Below are 17,582 nucleotides of genomic sequence, written 5' to 3'. Positions count from 1 at the left end.
TATTGGTCTGGGGAATCCAATAGGCTGTTTGACTAAAGCATTGTTTTCGTTTCTGTGTATGTATGTTGAACTTCTTTCGCACCGTACGTAGCCAACCGTGCTAATCGGAGGTGCGGGGGAAGGAAAACAAACCAATGCACAAAAATCAAGTTCTAAAGAGTGCTGCATCTTGAATTGTACCGAAGCAGATAACGGATGGCATAGTTGTGGATGGTACTCTGGCTACTTGCAGGCTAACACGTAGGCTTTCGCCACCAATATAATCCATAATTTAGGTTGTTTTGGGTTAGGTCGCGTGAATATAAATGCGTCGTTAAACCCTCTCCACCCGATTGTAAATGTTGTGGATTTTCTCTCCAACACACCGGTGGGCTGTTCTAGTAACGAATTGGCACGTTCTGTTTACGTGACAAACCTTACTAATTGGCTGTGTTGGGTGGTGGCGGGTTTAACGACACATTTATATTTACGCGACCTAACCCAAAACACCCTATATTATACACGCAAGCTAACACATGTTCAATGCAATGGACGCTTTCCAGACGCTGAAGTAAAAAAATATAAATACTTGCGCCAGGTGTGAAAAGAGTACAAGCGTTATCATGAGCCTTACAAAACAAATACAATCCTCACCCTGGGACCGGGGCGGTGCCCCTTGTGTGTGTGCTTTCCTGAGGTCCGTCTCTCCGTAGCGATGGCACGGTGACTAGCGCGCTGTTCATGTAACCTGGCCACATGAGTTTGAGTCCCAGCCACGGATAATGGCAGTGGCGAGCGAAATCTGAATCGGTGTCCCGGTCTCCTGCCCCGCCGCTTCGTCACTCCCCCTTCGCCAACCCACACTGACCATCGTGGTGAAATATGTATTGGCTTTAAATTTCGATTTAAAGCTTTCGTGACTGCAGGGATTCATCTTCTTGGTTCTTTCGGTAAAGTCACGTGGAAGGGAAGTACAAAAATAATAAAAATAAAACATAATAAAATATTTTTCACGACGTTTCGGCCACAACGCATTGTGGCCGAAACGTCGTGAGAATTATTTTATTCGGCTGCTTGCGTTGTGGCCGAAACGTCGTGAGAATTATTTTATTATGTTTTATTTTCATTATTGTATTACTTCCCTTCTACGTGACTTTACCGAAAGAACCAAGAATATGTATTGGCTCTTTGGCATTGTCGGTGCACAGTCGCGCTCCTTTGAGTCTGCTCGCATCACCACCTCCTGGCACAGTGAACCCAGTGCAGGGATATCTGTGCGGTGGTTCCACTGACCTGTAGACAAGAGGAGCTCTCACTGCAGAGAAGCACGCGACCTAACTACTGGCAGCGGTGGCTAGGCACCGCGGCCAACAACGCAGCCCTGCGAAGGCAGGCGAGAGACGGTGGATCACATCAATGTTGTGCACAAACTCCCTTCCGATTGAAAGCTTTCGTGACTGCAGGGATTCATCTTCTTGGTTCTTTCGGTAAAGTCTCGTAGAAGGGAAATAATCAAATACAAAAAATACATGTTTTATTTTTATTATTTTATTATTTCCCTTCTACGTGACTTTACCGAAAGAACCAAGAAGATAAACTCCCTTCCCATTGGGCTTCGTAGAGGAGATGTCATACCCTAGGCCCGCCAAGAGGCGGCGGTATTGCGAATGTGGACTCCATGTGTTCCATCTATAGCGGGTGGAGTGTTGCCCCATCGCACGAGTGGGTTGTCTCCGGATGCTTCGATTTCATCCCACGTGTAAATGCTCATCGATTGGCTGAACACGTGTTGATTTATAAATAAACTCAACACGCGTATCAAAAAATAAAATAAACAAAAACTCAATCGGACACGTTTCGACAGTGTTGTTGATGAGTGTGAGTTCTGATGTTGTACTTGTGCACCACTGCCACCGGGGGCATCACCATAATGACGCTTTTAACATATATAGAGGAGCTCAGAGCTCGGGCAACTGTTGGTGGCGGCTCAGCGCGTGGCTGCTGTTCTCTTCCCCCTTTGCAGTCCCTCATCGCGCCTCTAATTGGTCCTCTCTGTTTGCGAGCGAGCGAATGCTGCGTGGTGTCGGCGCAGCTTCACAAGTTGACGTCATTATTATTATTATTGTTTTGACCTTGTTTAAAGGCTGAGCATACGACAACCCACGACTCACATCATCACTGATATATCCACCATCATCACCATCATCAATCATTTAACAATTACCACCATCATCATCACCACCACCATACGCACATCCGATTAGCACGGTTGGTGCGAAATAAGTTCAACATACATACAGTACTACCACTATCGTCACCATTCACATTATTCACCATCATTATTACGACGATCATCATCATCATCACTGTTATCATCAACACGATAATAAATTCATAACTATTAAACGATAAAAAATATTACCATCGTCGTCATCATCGATCATCGTCCCATCTTCATCGTCATCACTTTCATTGACCACCCTATCACTGTTGTGTTTGATGAGTTTCTCGGAATTTTAGAGAAAGTGTTCTAGTAATTATTGGTTTGTTGTCAACCCTAGGCAATGCCAGATCTGCCCCCCTCTCCCCGCCACACACACAACGCGTGGAATAAACTCACGGAATTGAATTCACGTAACGGATGCAGTCCCGGTGTTGGTCGCAAGGTGACGCAAGCTGTGCGGGATACGCCTGTCGTGGTGTTTTATTAGTTGGTATATTTTGTCAAGGAAATTAGCGATGGGAATATTCAACGGAGCGTTTTTTTTATTCGAGCCGACGATGACCGACTCCCCAACCAAAGACCCCAAAGCACCACGACTATTCGTGACGAGATAATCACGCGGCGTTATCGGAAACAGCGGTGCATTAATATACAAATGCTACACTGCACATGCTTTTATATTTTATCAAAAATATCCAAAGTTTGCTAATTGGCTGACCTGGTAATTTTGTGCCATGAAGAAGGACCCCTGCCTGAAACGTCGCCGATTGTATATTTTTCATTTCAAGGCCACGCAGTGTTGTTGACGAAATTTTATTTAGTTATTATTTTTTATTGATTTTTATTGATGTTGATAGATTTTTACCTACGTGACTTTACCGAAACAACCAAAGAGTATGAATCCTTGCAGTCATGAAAGCTTCAAATCTAGAATTGTTGACGAATGTTTGTGCAGTTTTTTGTTGTTCATTGCGCTTGAGCACCCCTCCCAACGCAGCAGCAGCTTCGGCAAATAATTGGTTTCAGTCTTTCGTGTCTTTTTAGCAGGTAGATACACGCACAAATATATAATACTTTGGCGGGGAGGGGGGGTGCGCACAACCACACCAACATTGAATAACTTAAGAGTGTGTAACTAAACATTTTACAATTTTTTGGTCGATTAGCCTGAGATAATTATTTCATTGGATCTACAGATCAACATTAGACTTCCACAAGCTTTCGTTGACTTAACCACGGTGGCCACCCGTCTTGGCTTGACCCTCGACAGACTGGAAATTGGCATTTTGTGCTGTGGGGTGGCTGGAATTGATTTGTACCCAGACCTGATGGCATTGTGTTGAACTTTATCACAGCATACTGCAGAGTCTTCATGAGACCGAGTGCTGCTGACTGAGAAAGATGGTTTGATTTTGTCTGTGGAAAAGGTGTGAACTCTCTACAAGACAAAGACGGTCACCGTATCGCGCGCTTTCAGATGCGCTTCTGTGGCCGTCTGGAACGCTCTTCCTTCCGATATCAGGAAGCCACAGGGAGCTGTGAAACTTTTAAATCACCTAGATTGAAAACTTATTTTTTTAGAACTGATTGTTATCCTTCTCCCACAGCTCCGATGAGCACGGTTAGCTACGTACGGTGCGAACGAAGGTAAACAAACATACAGGTTAATGATAAAAAAAACTTTAAAACTAGCAACTAAATTAACACTGCTTTGGTCGAAAGATCCTCGTTACATTTTCCCGATTTCCAATGGCCCGCGTGACATGCAAGTGTCACTAAGTCCACTTACATGACGCGGAATTGGGCTTGAAGTTTAATTTGTCTATTCAAAGTTCGCTTTAATATTGTGGGAGTCACGGCCGCTGTGGGTTAAGGAGGCTCAGGATTTGCTGCAAAGGGGTTTTGTCTCAAGCCGCTCAGTTCGCTTCAACGGCTCAACACGGAAAGGCATCACGCTGAGATAAGAGACCAACGGAGGAATGGAGCGCATGAGGATAACCTTTGTTTTTAACATATGTTAGCACGCGCAAATATATTTTAAAATACGCTTTAACATGTACCGTAATATTATATATATAAAAAGTTATTTTTGAAAAAATCACCCTCATTCCTTCTTTCCCTCTGCAAATTAGATTGGGCTCCATTGGAAAGTCAGTGGTCACTGTTCTGCGCTCGTGAGATTTGGGCAAGTCTGGCCTGTGACCTCTTTTAGCTTGCACGTACCTATGTTGAACTTCTTTCGCACCGTACGTAGCCAACCGTGCTAATCGAAGCTTGTACCTGCACTGATTGAAAATTCCCCCTCGCTGAATTCCTCCTCCTCCTCCCTCCCTCCCTGTTCAGTGTTAACGTGAGTCTGTGTGATGTGCTTTGGCTGCCTTTGTACAGTGTGTAATCCCAATAAGGGGATCACAGGCAATCCGTCGAGCTGTAAGTAACTTTGAGGCATTCGCAATGCGCACTCCAAAAAAACATGCATTTCGGTCTCAAACACGTGCTGTCACGAGGGAGCAAGACAAATTGGGGGTTCGTCAAACATGAGCTCTCTTTAAAAACATATCAAACGTCCCTTACAAAGTCCAACTGGCATGTTTTTAAAATAAATAATAGGCCCAACAATTATTTGTAAGAAATATAGTACAAGTCTTGAGCTGGAAATTAAATCATATATTTACAAATCATCATCATCATGATCAGCCCGAGATATATCGCCACGTCTCACAATCCCGCCGATGTCATAATTCACCGAGCTCTTGCACATGGATTCATTCCATCTCCTCGGTGGACGTCCTATCTGAGGTAGGGGGGGGGGACGATAGCCCTCATGACCCTCCTACCCCCCCCCCCCCCACTTGTATCCGCCAATGCACTGAACGGACAATATAATACGTTCATAATATAGGTTTTTGGGTCAGATCGCGTTAATTATTAATGTGTCGTAACCTTTCACCACCCGACACGGCCAAACAGTCAAAGATGTGTCACGTTTTCAAAGGACAAATTAATTGACTTCTTTAGCCCACTGGTGTGCTGAAGAGAGAATCAACAGCATTTGAAGAATTTGAGTAGTACGACGTTTCGCTGATAATAACAATTTGAGTACAACGTTTCGCTGATGATTACAATTTGAGTACCACGTTTCGCTGATGATTACAATTTGAGTACCACGTTTCGCTAATAATTACAATTTGAGTACAACGTTTCGCTGATAATTACAATCAGCTTCATCTTGCCGTTTGGCCGTGTCGGGTGGTGGAGGGTTACGACACATTTATAAATAACGCGATCTGACCCATAAATCTATATTATGAAAAATATTGGTCGCGAAAGCCTCCCACGTGTTAAATATAATACGTGTTGGCCTTGGACACCTGTGTTTTCACGACGGACAGCAGCGGCGAATTGAAACATTATATATACGGAGTGGTATCTCTTGTAATCTCTCATTTACTTGATACAGCAATCGTGCTGTGACGGTTCCACCTGAAGACGTAAGCTTGTGTTGCCTCCGAAACGTCGTGATTTTTATTTTTATTTTATTTTACTTTTATTAATTTCAATTTTAATTTTTTACCTACGTGACTTTACCGAAAAAACCTAAGAATATGAATCCTTGCAGTCACGAAAGCTTCAAATCTAGAACTGAAGCAGCTTATCTCGAGATGAAGCAATGGACTAAGTACCCGAGCTGCCCGGAAAGAGGATTTCCGCGACCCGCCGCGTGCCCGTCTCGCTCGCCTCGGCGGCGCGATTCGTGGCAACACATCGGGGCATCGGAGAGTGGGACAAGCAACGCGAGAAGACGGAAGAAGATGTGCCTGATGATCATGTGTATCATCCTGCGCAAGTTGTGCAGCAGCGCGCGTGCCTCCGTGAGCCCACTGTCAGGTAACCCCCCACCCCCCCCAGCACCACTCCCTTTGTGTAATTGGGTGCGCCGTGGTGGCAAGATGTTATCTCCCTCGCCTGGTATGCAGGAGGTCGTGGGTTCGATCCCAGCGCTGACGCCTGCTGCTGTATATTTGGAGTTTGCGGTACCTCCCTCTTTCTCTCTCTCTCCCTCCTCGTGGTCGCGTGGAGTTTTCTCCGGGGGTTCTTCCGGTTTTCCCCTCCACATTTAAGATGGACATCGCGCGTTTGGAGTTATTTGGCTGCAATATATTTCCACGTGATGAACGACTTTGCTCAGCTGTCATTTGTGGCCAGGCCGCTTCTGAAAAAGAGCTGTGCAACTCAGTGGGCCTTACCTGGTACATTCAATAATAGCTAAATAGTAATTATTATGCCCTATGAAAAGCACCTCTGATTAGCATGCTTGGTTACGTACGGTGCGAGAGATGCTCAACGTACACACATACCCATACGAAAGCAGCTGTTAAGAGATTCTATTGTGAGTGACTTAGCCCTTCAATTGCTTTGTCTGAGTTGGTGAATTGCAGACTCACACCCGCCAACGCCACAACGTGTTATATTTGGGGCAGTTGTGAAGTTCTTCGTGTCGGTGGCTTGGAGTTCGTAGTCGCAGTCTCGCGCAGGAGAGAAGAGAGTCTGTGATTGTTCCACTCGTGCATGAGGTGTCGGCATCAGGCGGCAGGCAGATTCGTGGGTGTGCAGGAGGTCGTGGATTTGTGATCTTGCTGTCGCCTGATGATGCCTGGTGTAATTTCTTGCGAAACGTCGTACCCCCTGGTGGCAAAAGCTACGAGTTACTGACCATCGTGTGGTATGTTTTCAACAACAGTATAAAATAAATAGTATTTAAAACGGAGCGCCCCCTACAGCGCTAAATGTTCGAGACCGTGAGCGTAACGATGTGTTTAGGCAAGAGGAACAGCGATATATAATAGCCTTGGTGTGACCGTGCTAGACAAATCAAATATTGGGGTCCCACCAGAACGATTGCCGCATCCCCTGAGCTGATAGTGTAGTGACTGTGCCTCCGCTTCATCCATCAGTGGCTGACCATGGCTGGCGATCATCATGATGATGATGATGGTCTGGGGGTGAAGAGGGACAAGACAGATGACCGCGGTTGCTGCGACGGGCGGAGAGACGAACAGCAATGCAGTCTGAGCGCTCGAGTTAAAAATGTGTTCGAGGTCGCGAGATATTATTCCGTTATTCCTTGGTGGTAGATAATACAGCTACCACCTGTGCTTTTTGGTGGCCCGGCTGGACAGAGATCGTGAAGTCGCGTAGCCTCGATGTGCTGTTCAGCACCGCAAAGGAATTGGCAGGCTAAGCTTTCCACTCCTTCACGGGACACGTTGCTTAAGCGCGTTTTTATCTGATCACGTCCCGTCCGTCTGGTGGAGTGGGGCCAACTCTTTTGCGGTCGGGACCGGAGCTTTTGTCACTCGGCGAGGAAATTAGGCAGCAAAGAAAAGGGGTCCCCCTTTTGTTGAATGAGCAGGAAGAAAAATAGACAGCGCGCTGGGTAGAATGAGTGAGATTAGCTTCTCAAAATAACGTGGCGGAATGTTTCCCAGAACCCTTGAAAACCCCCAAGCCTTGCTTTGTCAAAACTCATCGCATGGCATCTGAAAGATTATAATAATATATATTTTTAGAACTTACTTTTAAATGTGCGTTATTGTTGCTTCGCGCTGAACACAATCGCTGCTTTGAGTTACGGAAATAGTTTGTGTGTCGTTCATTGACAGCGTGTACCTGTACAGCCCCCCGGTGTGTCACCTCCCCATGCCGTACAGGCAGTGAAGGTGATTTGACCATACTTCACCACACGCTGGGTCAGTGCGGGTTGACGAAGGTGGTGGGAGTTTAGAACGGCAATGGAGTTTGCCATTCAAACACAAGGGGGGGGGGGGGGTTACCCATCCAAGCACCATCTAGGCTCAACACCTTCTTAGCTTCCAAGATCTGATGGGGTTCAGGTACGAACCCAGGTGATGTTATCAGAAGCGTTTATTGAGCACGGAGTTATTTTGATCACTTCTACGCCGTGGTTGACGTCGACCGGAACGGCTCAGAACGCTGTTCTGGGAATTATTTTTTGACTGACACTGACAACAAAGATGAGTCTATGCGAAACATGTTTACATCGTATGATCGGATTATAGTTATGCAATATTATATTTGATTATTATTATGGATAGGAATACTTTGTGATCCAATGGCAGAAGCTAATACCAACAAAGCTCTACTCCAAGCCAGGCATGGCAGCGTGTGAGAAATCAAGACCCTTTCGGCTCGACTCCCTTCGGTGTTGACGAGCGAGAGAGAGACCGAGAGAGTGAGCGAGAGAGTGACCGAGAGGTGGGGGTTTTACATAAAGCTAAGTTTAAAAAAAGAATTTTGACGAAATGATGAACGAAGCAAAGTGCCGACTACACCGAGCATCTTCTTGTTTCCACTGAGCGTAAAAAAAAGACTCCTAAGAGTCAACATCAAATAGGTCACAAACATTTCTACTTTCAGCCGTTCGGAAGAGTTGGCAGTGGATGGGGGCGCGTGTTTATTTTTGAACTGCAATTTCGGCTCGGTATCACTGGTGGGATCACTCACCTTGGTTGCGCAAAACCAACACAGTGCGCATCAATTTGTAAGAACCAGTTGAATGACTTCTCTGGTACGGGCAGGGATGCTGCCGTGTGTTGTAATGTTTGACACACTGGACCGGAAATCCAGAGGTCTCCATAAACACACAAAGCGTCAAGAAGAATCACTCGGCTTCGCGCATCAGGCAATCACCATCAACAGTTCCTGAATAGCTGCATTGTTGGTGCCCCTTGTTTTAGGCCACTGTCGAATACAATTTGAGCAAATGTGACTCTGATTGACAGGCAGCAGTGAGACAGACACAACTGTAGACCGGTTTTGCCATGATCAGGGCTCATCACTGCAGTTTAGTCAAGAATGCTCACTGCCTCTGGGAACCATACACGCAGAGTCCACGCACCAACACGACGGGCCGTCATTGCTTGGTGAGTGCCAACACCAACCACTGAATCTGTAAATGACGAGCAAACGTTGCCAAAACTGAAATGTGTTTTTGGTGGAATTGTTCCTCATTTACAGATTGCATTAATCCAGAAGTCGCCGGTCCAATCTTCTGGCGTGGCAGCTGAAAACATTGACAGGTTTTGGTTAGAAACAAAAATCCCAGCCTCTGTCCACCCAGCGGTATAGATGGGTTACACCACCGTCGATTGGCAGGTCAGGTGTGGTGGGGAAAAGTGTGGTTGCTCCCACCTCTTCCAAGACATCAGGCCGGCGTAGAAAAATTGGTTTGTGCCAAAAACAGCCGCCCAGCTCTAGCGAGGAACCTTCTTCCAGCAGCGGCATCAGCAAGAAATTGCAGGGCTGCGCCTGTGCCTTTATCTGGCATGAACAGCTGTAGGGGTCAATAAACTTGCAGGGCGTTTCTCCAGGTCCTGCCCTCCCCTCCCCTCCCTGATCTCCCTCCCCTCCCTGCCTCTCCTTGCGTTTGCAAGCGGCAGGCACAGATTAAAATGCCGTCTTTCCAGTCGGTCGCACTAACTACTGCGCCTCGCCCATCTCGGCGAGGGCTCGATCGCCTCCCCCTCCAGCTTCTCAGGAAACTTCCTGTCACCTTTAAATGTCTCGCCCCCCCTCCCCTCCCACCCAAACACGCGGGATTCATTATATCATCATCGGCAGCCATTTGAAAGAAAATGGAACACTTTCGAAGCCCTTAATTTTGTTTACAAGCAAACTGGGGGGAATGGTCAAAACAATCCGCCCATGACTGACACGGAGCGGTGGACCCGGCACGGGATTGACAGTTGGGCTGTAAAGATGACTAAAGCGATGTGTGCGCGCCCTGCAGGTGACACGAACGTAGCGGAAGTATCTCTCTTTATTTAATCTTTGTCGGAGGCAAAGGTGCAGCCCTGCAATTGCTTGCTCAGGACACTGCGAGTGGAAGTGCCTTCTGCCGCGAGGCCCAGAACACCGGCGGCTCCTGGTGGCCTTTAGTGCGGCCCCTGATGTGCGTCCCCCCCCCCCCTCCCTCTGACAATATACAACACGTGACAACACTCACCACCATCATGCTGCTGTCAAACCCCCAATGGGTTCAAATGCGTATACACACTGATGATGGTCTTATCGGCGAAAGTGCCCCCCCGTCCCTCTGAACATGAGTGAAGAACACTGCGCCAGATGGGGCCTAAGAGAAAGCCCTTCTAGAGGGTGTTTGGGCCTTCCTCTTCCGCACTGCTTCGATGTCTTGGAAGAGATGGGGTCTGTGGCGACGCTTGACCTCAGCACGCGCGACCTGTCCGACTCATTCATACAGCTGGCTGGACAGCGCCCGGCCAGGAATTAAATAAAATTGCCCCCTTTTTTGTTGTTTTGTTACCGCTGCACCTGGAGATCAAAATCGCGCCAGTGACCTCTGGATTGGACGGACCGAGTGTCCTCGCCATTACTCCACACAGCGGCGTCCTAATGGGGCCTAATGTCTGACAACATCGCTGTGCGGTGCGTGCCTGTGACCGTGTTTACAGGAGGCACATCTGCCACGACTAGAGATGAAACGACGGTTGTGAACAAAGCACTTCCACTTTCCTCCAGCGTCTCCATTGAGCACGAGGTGAGGCGCCAGAGACGTCGACGCAAGCACGATGCGAGATGTGCACCCCCCCTCACCCCCCCCGACTTAAACCCATCAATTGTCTGCTTCGCTGCATTTTTACAAAGTGCACTCATCCAGGCAAAGTGGGCAGCTGATATGCGTGTACAATGTCACCCCCCCTCCACCCCCGTCTGGTATTGTATGAGTTAATAGTTGTTGCATTAAAGGCGGTACTTTGTAAACATTCTTTTTCGTATTCTTAGGGTTTTTTGGTAAAGTCACGTAGGTAAAAATTTTAAATTAATAAAAGTAAAATAAAAATAAAATAAAAATCACGACGTTTATTTATTTTAATTTTACTTTTATTAATTTAAATTTTTTACCTACGTGACTTTACCGAAAAAAACTAAGAATATGAATCCTTGCAGTCACGAAAGCTTCAAATCCAGAATAATTTTTCGTTTATTTAGAGTCAACTTGATACCTTAACGCCACGTGTTTTGGGGGCGGTGTGTTGGATTTGTGAGCTGCAGATTGTAGCCCTACCGGGCGGCATCGGCCGTAGAGTGAACGGCTCGCAATCGAAAGCTTGCGAGTTCAAATCCAGGTTGGGGTTTGTACTCTGTCCATCGTCCCTACGCCGTCGATTAAAATCGGTACCACTTTGTCGGGTACTCAATTATCGGTTGTCCTGTCGATCTACTCGCGCCCCTGCCATACGAACATGAAATTTCCACGACAGGGCTGTAAACTAGGGATGGGCGTCGGCTTGATGCTCGCTTGAGCAGGAAATCACTCTGACTCGTTTCACGTGTATTATCGCACGCTGTTGAGTGTGTGTTTGTGATGGGCAGCGGTGATTGCGATGCGATGGATGAAGAGAATGGGTCAGGGTGGGTGTCTTGCATCTGCTCAATCTCGCCGATGTTCTCGTTTCCACTACAGCAGCCCTGAAGAGAAACTCGGTGGAAAACCACACGAAAAAATCAGCCTTCTCCGAACCGTGTTGGGTGTTTGCGGCGTCTCATCGGCTGCTCCCGAGGTTTGGATTTCTCTTCCCCTCCCAGCTGTCTGCACTGCCGATTCCTTGCCGTCTTTACGGTCCACACTCGAAACCGACCTCTGCCCTTCCCTTGACTCGTTACACCCGGGCAATGCCTCCATAATATTGTTCACTTTGGCGATGGATTGGGGAGGCATCAGTTCAGCTGTAGATAGATCACGGTTAATGATGATGATGATGTGACATTTCCCCCCTATTTTCACTTTCATCTCTATCCTCATCAATGCTCGTTCCGTTCCTGCTGTGGCAGTACGAGTTCGAGATGGCGTCGTCTGAATCATAGGATAGCACAGTGGCATAGTGGTTACACGTGTGCCTCGCAGCAAGGAAGGACCTGGGTTCGAATCCGAACTCAGGTGTCTCTCTGTGTGGAGTCTGTATGTGTCCCTTCTATTTCGCATGGGATCCGGTTTCTTCCCATAGCAAATACAAACATACAATGTAACTGGTATTGGCCGAAGTTACATTTTTTACTGGTAATTGCCAAAACTAATTACTCAATTATGTATGTATGTATGTTAAACTTCTTTCGCACCACACGTAGCCAACCGTGCACATTGGAGTTGTGGGGGAAGGACAACAGAATAAATACGAAATGCAGTTCTAAAAAAATATATTTAAAAGTGCATAGCTCCAGTGGCTTCCAGACGGCCGCAGATGCACATCTCAAAGCGTGCGATGCAGTGACCGTCTTTGTTCGATGGTGAGCCAAAAGCCGCTTCTGCGAGAGTGACCGGAGTTTGCGTGACGATGGCTTATGCTCTTTGGCGAGAAAAATTATGATTACACACAGCAGCAGCAGCAGCAATATTGCCTCCTGCTGCGAAAATGTGAGAGGACCCACGTGAAAAAAAGTCTTGAGACTCAGTGAGGCTTTCATATACAGTATCTCTTACAGCTGCTCAATCCGCCAAACTCTTGCCTTTCTGTTCCTTTTCAGATGTATTGTTTCTAACAATTGGTCTGTCTTTGCTCTGTGTGTCCGTGTTTGTTTACCCTGTGCAATTATTCGAGATGCTTTTTTTAAAAATACGATATTCACGCTGTATTTATTGAAATGATTATTCGTATTGTTGGGATGTTGTCGTGGTTGTAATGGTTTGGAGCGCTGCTCGGTCCTGTTGCAATTGAAACAATAGACACGTTTCCTAAATCCCCCAGCCCCCAGCCTCTGCCACCCCTAAGGTATTCGAATCAGGCCCCAACTCTGATCCACTCTATTTCTCTTGGCCTCTCTGTGTCCTGCAAAGAAGGGCAATTACCTGAAACGTCACCTATCACATATCTTTTTTTTTTGCTTTCAAGGCCACGCAGTGTTATTGACGAATGCGTTGAGTTGTCAGCAGTCTAAACATTCACACAACAGTCCGTCGATCCGTAGATTGCGCGCGTTTTGGGATAACGCTGTAAGTACTCTGATCTCTTCCAAGGCGATTGGCTTCTAGAGGGGCTCTCCAAAGCTCCCTGTAATTGATCATCGCGATCGGTATTTTTTGTTTTCATCGAGGCCCTTCCGCCAGCAGTGGCGTGAGAATGTCATTTCAGGACTTGCGCCTTTGTTGTTTGTATTGCCAATTATGGGCGCGCGATGCGAGGACCTGGATCTGGCATCGCTAAACGTTTCACTTCAACTATGCGTTCACGAAAACTTGATTTGGCGTGACAGAACGTGGGTGTGTGTGCGTGTCAAAACAAACACAAAGGTCCCCCGTATAACCTTGACAGACCTGTCGGGGCAAGTAATGTTAGCGGGTAGCATCTATGGAAGCCGGCACGGCACTCAAGCGGGTGGTTGGCCAGCGACACGCCCGGCCGCCTTTGTCTCCCCAGTGGCGACTTTTACACACCGCACCAGGGACTCATTTGAGGCTGAGTCGATCGAGAGGAGACCCAGGATCGGTTGAGATAATCGTCACCTGGTGTTGGTGGCCGTGAGCGGGAATCGAACTCTGGTGGGGCGGTTTCGTAGCACATCGCGCTAACCACTGCGCCACCGCTCTTAGTGTGTGCGCGTGTGTGTGTGTTCTCAAAAACACGCGTGAGTGGCGGTTAGCGCGTTGCGCTACGAACCTGACGACCCGAGTTCGATTCCAACATCAGTGACGATTCTTTGAACCGGTCCTGGACCTCACCTAGGTCGACTCAGCCTAAAATGAGTACCCGGTGCGATGTGTGAACATCGTCACTGGGGAAACAAAGGCGGTCGGGCGTGGTGCTGGCCACCCACCCCCTCGTGTACCTTTCCGGCTTTCATAGGTGTTCGCTAACAGCACTTGCCCCAACAGTCTGTTAAGCCTATAGGAGGTGGGGGGGGGGATCTTTCTCTTTGTCCTCACGTAGGCACACGCGCGCACTCAAACGAGTTCCCACTGCGTGGTTTGTGTGCACGTTGGGCAATAAACATCACGCGGACACCGCCCGCGCCACCTACACGTGTCACGCACACACGAAAAGGCCCCCGCAATTGTCCCAACAGCTCGGTGCAGGAAGCCCAGGGGAGTGTTCTTTCCAGTGATCACCCTTTCAGCAGCAACCGATGGCTCCCGGCAAACTCTGCCCCGCCTAATAACAAAAGACCACGAGCCACGGGGGTTGGTCGGTAACACCTGGGGTGGCAAATGCTGGTAGTGTACCCCCCCCCCCCCGAACCCATAGGGCAGTAGCCACCATAGGCACAACAGCCGAGGCTATGTAGTATCTGTTTCACAGACACACTTAATATTGTCATTTTTGCACGTGGATCACGTCGTATTCATTTTTAGCCAAAACAATATTCCGATGACGATGTTTGTTTCTGTAGCTACCGCGGTGACATCGCTATCGTAGAGAACTGTGATCACAGAGGTTTAATCCACCAGTAAAAAAATAAAGTCATCGGTGGTCAATCGCTACTCTCGCTCGTACCGATAAGCCAGACTGTGGCTCTGACTCAACAGGGGTGGGGGCTTGCAAGGCCGATCTATTGCGGGGCTATTTGCATGGATGAGCGAATCTCGCCCCTAACACCAGGCAGTGAAATCGGGCAAACTGTTGCTTCTATTTGCCTTCGCCAGCCAACTGCGCTTGCCCAACCACACAAGAAACATTAATTTGCATATTCTTAGGTTTTTTCGGTAAAGTCACGTAGGTAAAAAAATAAAACATTAAATTAATAAAAGTAAAATAAAAATAAAATAAAAATCACGACGTTGATTTTAATTTTAATTTTTTACCTACGTGACTTTACCGAAAAAAACCTAAGAATATGAATCCTTGCAGTCACGAAAGCTTCAAATCTAGAATTCATTTGCATGTTTGAGCAGCTACGATCTCTCTCTCTTTCTCTGCGAAAAGCTGGCAAGTGGCAATTATCGCAGCTGCCGCCGGTATCATCGAACGGCACGTAGTCAACCGCGAGGTAATCGGAGGGGTGTGCGAGAGGCGTTTAAGACACGTGAAAACTTCGCTTCGAGTGCCGCACCGGGAGATCGAATCGAGCCGCGCGAACTCCGGATTGGTGCCCTAAAACAAGAGAGCCGACAATGCACTTCTCCAGGAACTTGGTGATTGTTCGTGTTTTGTGTGTAGAATGTGTGTGTAGTGTGTATAATGTGTGTGTGTGTAGAATGTGTGTGTTTGTGTGTGTGTGTTTGTGTGTGTGCGTAGAATGTGTGTGTGTTGGTGTGTGTTTGTGTGTGTGTGTAGAATGTGTGTTTAGTGTGTGTGTGTGTTTGTATGTGTGTGTGTAGAATGTGTGTGTGTAGAATGTGTGTGTTTGTGTGTGTAGAATGTGTGTGTTTGTGTCAGTGTGTATGGGGAGCGATAGTGTAGCGGTTAGCACGCTTCGCGATGAACCCAGTCACCAGTTCGATTCCCGCTCACGGCCAACACCAGTGACGATTATCTGAACCGGTCCCGGGCCTCCCCTAGGTCGACTCAGCCTCAAATGAGTACCTAGTGCGGTGTAAACATTGCCACTAGGGAGACAAAAGCGGTCGGGCGTGGTGCTGGCCACCCACCCCTTCGTGTACCGTTCCGGCCTTCATAGGTGCTCGCTAACAGCACTTGCCCCTACAGTCTGTTAAGGCTATACGGGGGATCTTTGTCTTTGTCTTTGTAGAATGTGTGTGTAAGTGTGTGTGTAGAATATGTGTGTTTGTGTGTGTGTAGAATGTGCGTGTGTTTGTGTGTGTGTTTGTGTGTGTGTTTGTGTGTGTGTAGAATGTGTGTGTAAGTATGTGTGTAGAATGCACGAGGTTATGGGGGGTGGACATTTTTGTATGGTGCACGTCTTTTTGGCGCGTTATTTGAGACCTGACGATTGCTGCAAGTCTCACCGTTTGCGAACTATTCATGCCACCAGGGCAGCATCCTGACCTCCCTGTGCACGGTGAGTTAATGACAGGACGGAGAGTTTCTCACCACGGGCGTTGCTACAGTGAAATAAAAAAAAGACACGGCAGGCCAGAATATGGAAAAAACCCACAACCGGCACGGTGTTTTTTTATTTAATTCCGGGGAGTAATTGCGGGGTTGGGTCGCGACGGACACTCTCAGGCGCTTGATGTAAGTGAGATGATTGTGGTGACTCCCACGGAGGCTATGGAGTGTGTAATTTTCTCCTGGGGAGTGCGGTGGCGGTGGTGGTGGTGATGGTGAGGCGGGGTGGGAGTTTCCCCGAGGCTCCCCTCTCTCTGGGGAGAAGGAGATAGTGATGAGGGTGATGATTACGCAGGAATGAGCGCGAGGAGGTGAACGAGGAAGAGAGGAGGGGGTGACAGGCGGGCGGGCGGGGTGGGTGGGGGGGGCACTGCCGTGTTTATGTTGGACGGGGAGGAATGGGGGCAACGCTGGGAAGATGGGAAGACCGGCCTCTGTTGTTGAGTAGCATCTGGAGCGCCTCTGTGTTGACGCAATGAAACAAACCTGCTCCGTGGCCAAGTGAGTTTTGTGTATTCAAACAAGGGAAGAACACAAAACAACTACCCAATGAATATTGGCATCGCACGAATTAAACAGCTCGCTGTTTGTGGTGATGTAACTCAATCTATTGGGCCCTATAGTAAACAACTGCAGCCTGCAGTCCTTCAACGGAGGAAGTGGCAAGGGTCAGGCAGCTGCCGTGTCGACAGAGGTATCTGTAGCACGGTTGGCTACGTACGGTGCAACAGATGTCCAACCTGCATACAGCGTCCACACAAAACTACACGAACGCTCCCTTTGACGCCGCCTCGTCGACACCGGCATTTCGCTCCTGAACATATTGCTGCCATGCGCAATAATTAAAGCCACACACTTTGCGCCACGCGTCTCGTTCCTACGCGAACAGCAGTTTGTATTTTTGTACTGCGTAGGCTTGCGCGGTTGTGGCCGTTCAGCTCTGTGGCCGTGCATGTCTATCGGACATCGTGCCGAACAACGCGTGGCACGACCCCAATATGAACGCATCGGAGAAGCCAAAGCTGACCAATTCCCGGGCGTGTATCAATTTTGATAGCTGTGTCCTTGCGCATAGATGGGTGCGAAGCAGTTGCCCAGCGCAGCCAGACGTCGCGTTTACCAACGCGACCTTTCGCTGTTAAGCGGCAAGGGTGAGGCAGCTGCTGGGTCAACAGAGACATCTGTGTGGCTCCGCTCAAGCACGACTAAACGAGACATTGGGAAGGAACTCTCGTGCTCATTGTGACTTCTTTGGCCACGGTTCAATGCAGAGAGTGGGGCTGAATGTCATTGCCTGTTGAATTCGTACCCCAGCAGCTGCACAAGCAAGAGCTTGG

The sequence above is a fragment of the Lethenteron reissneri genome, chromosome 42 (genome assembly GCF_015708825.2).
Source record: "Lethenteron reissneri isolate LAM-NWPU_2019-01 chromosome 42, ASM1570882v1, whole genome shotgun sequence".
Taxonomy (NCBI): Eukaryota; Metazoa; Chordata; class Hyperoartia; order Petromyzontiformes; family Petromyzontidae; genus Lethenteron; species Lethenteron reissneri.
Note: the sequence above shows the minus strand (reverse complement) of the source record.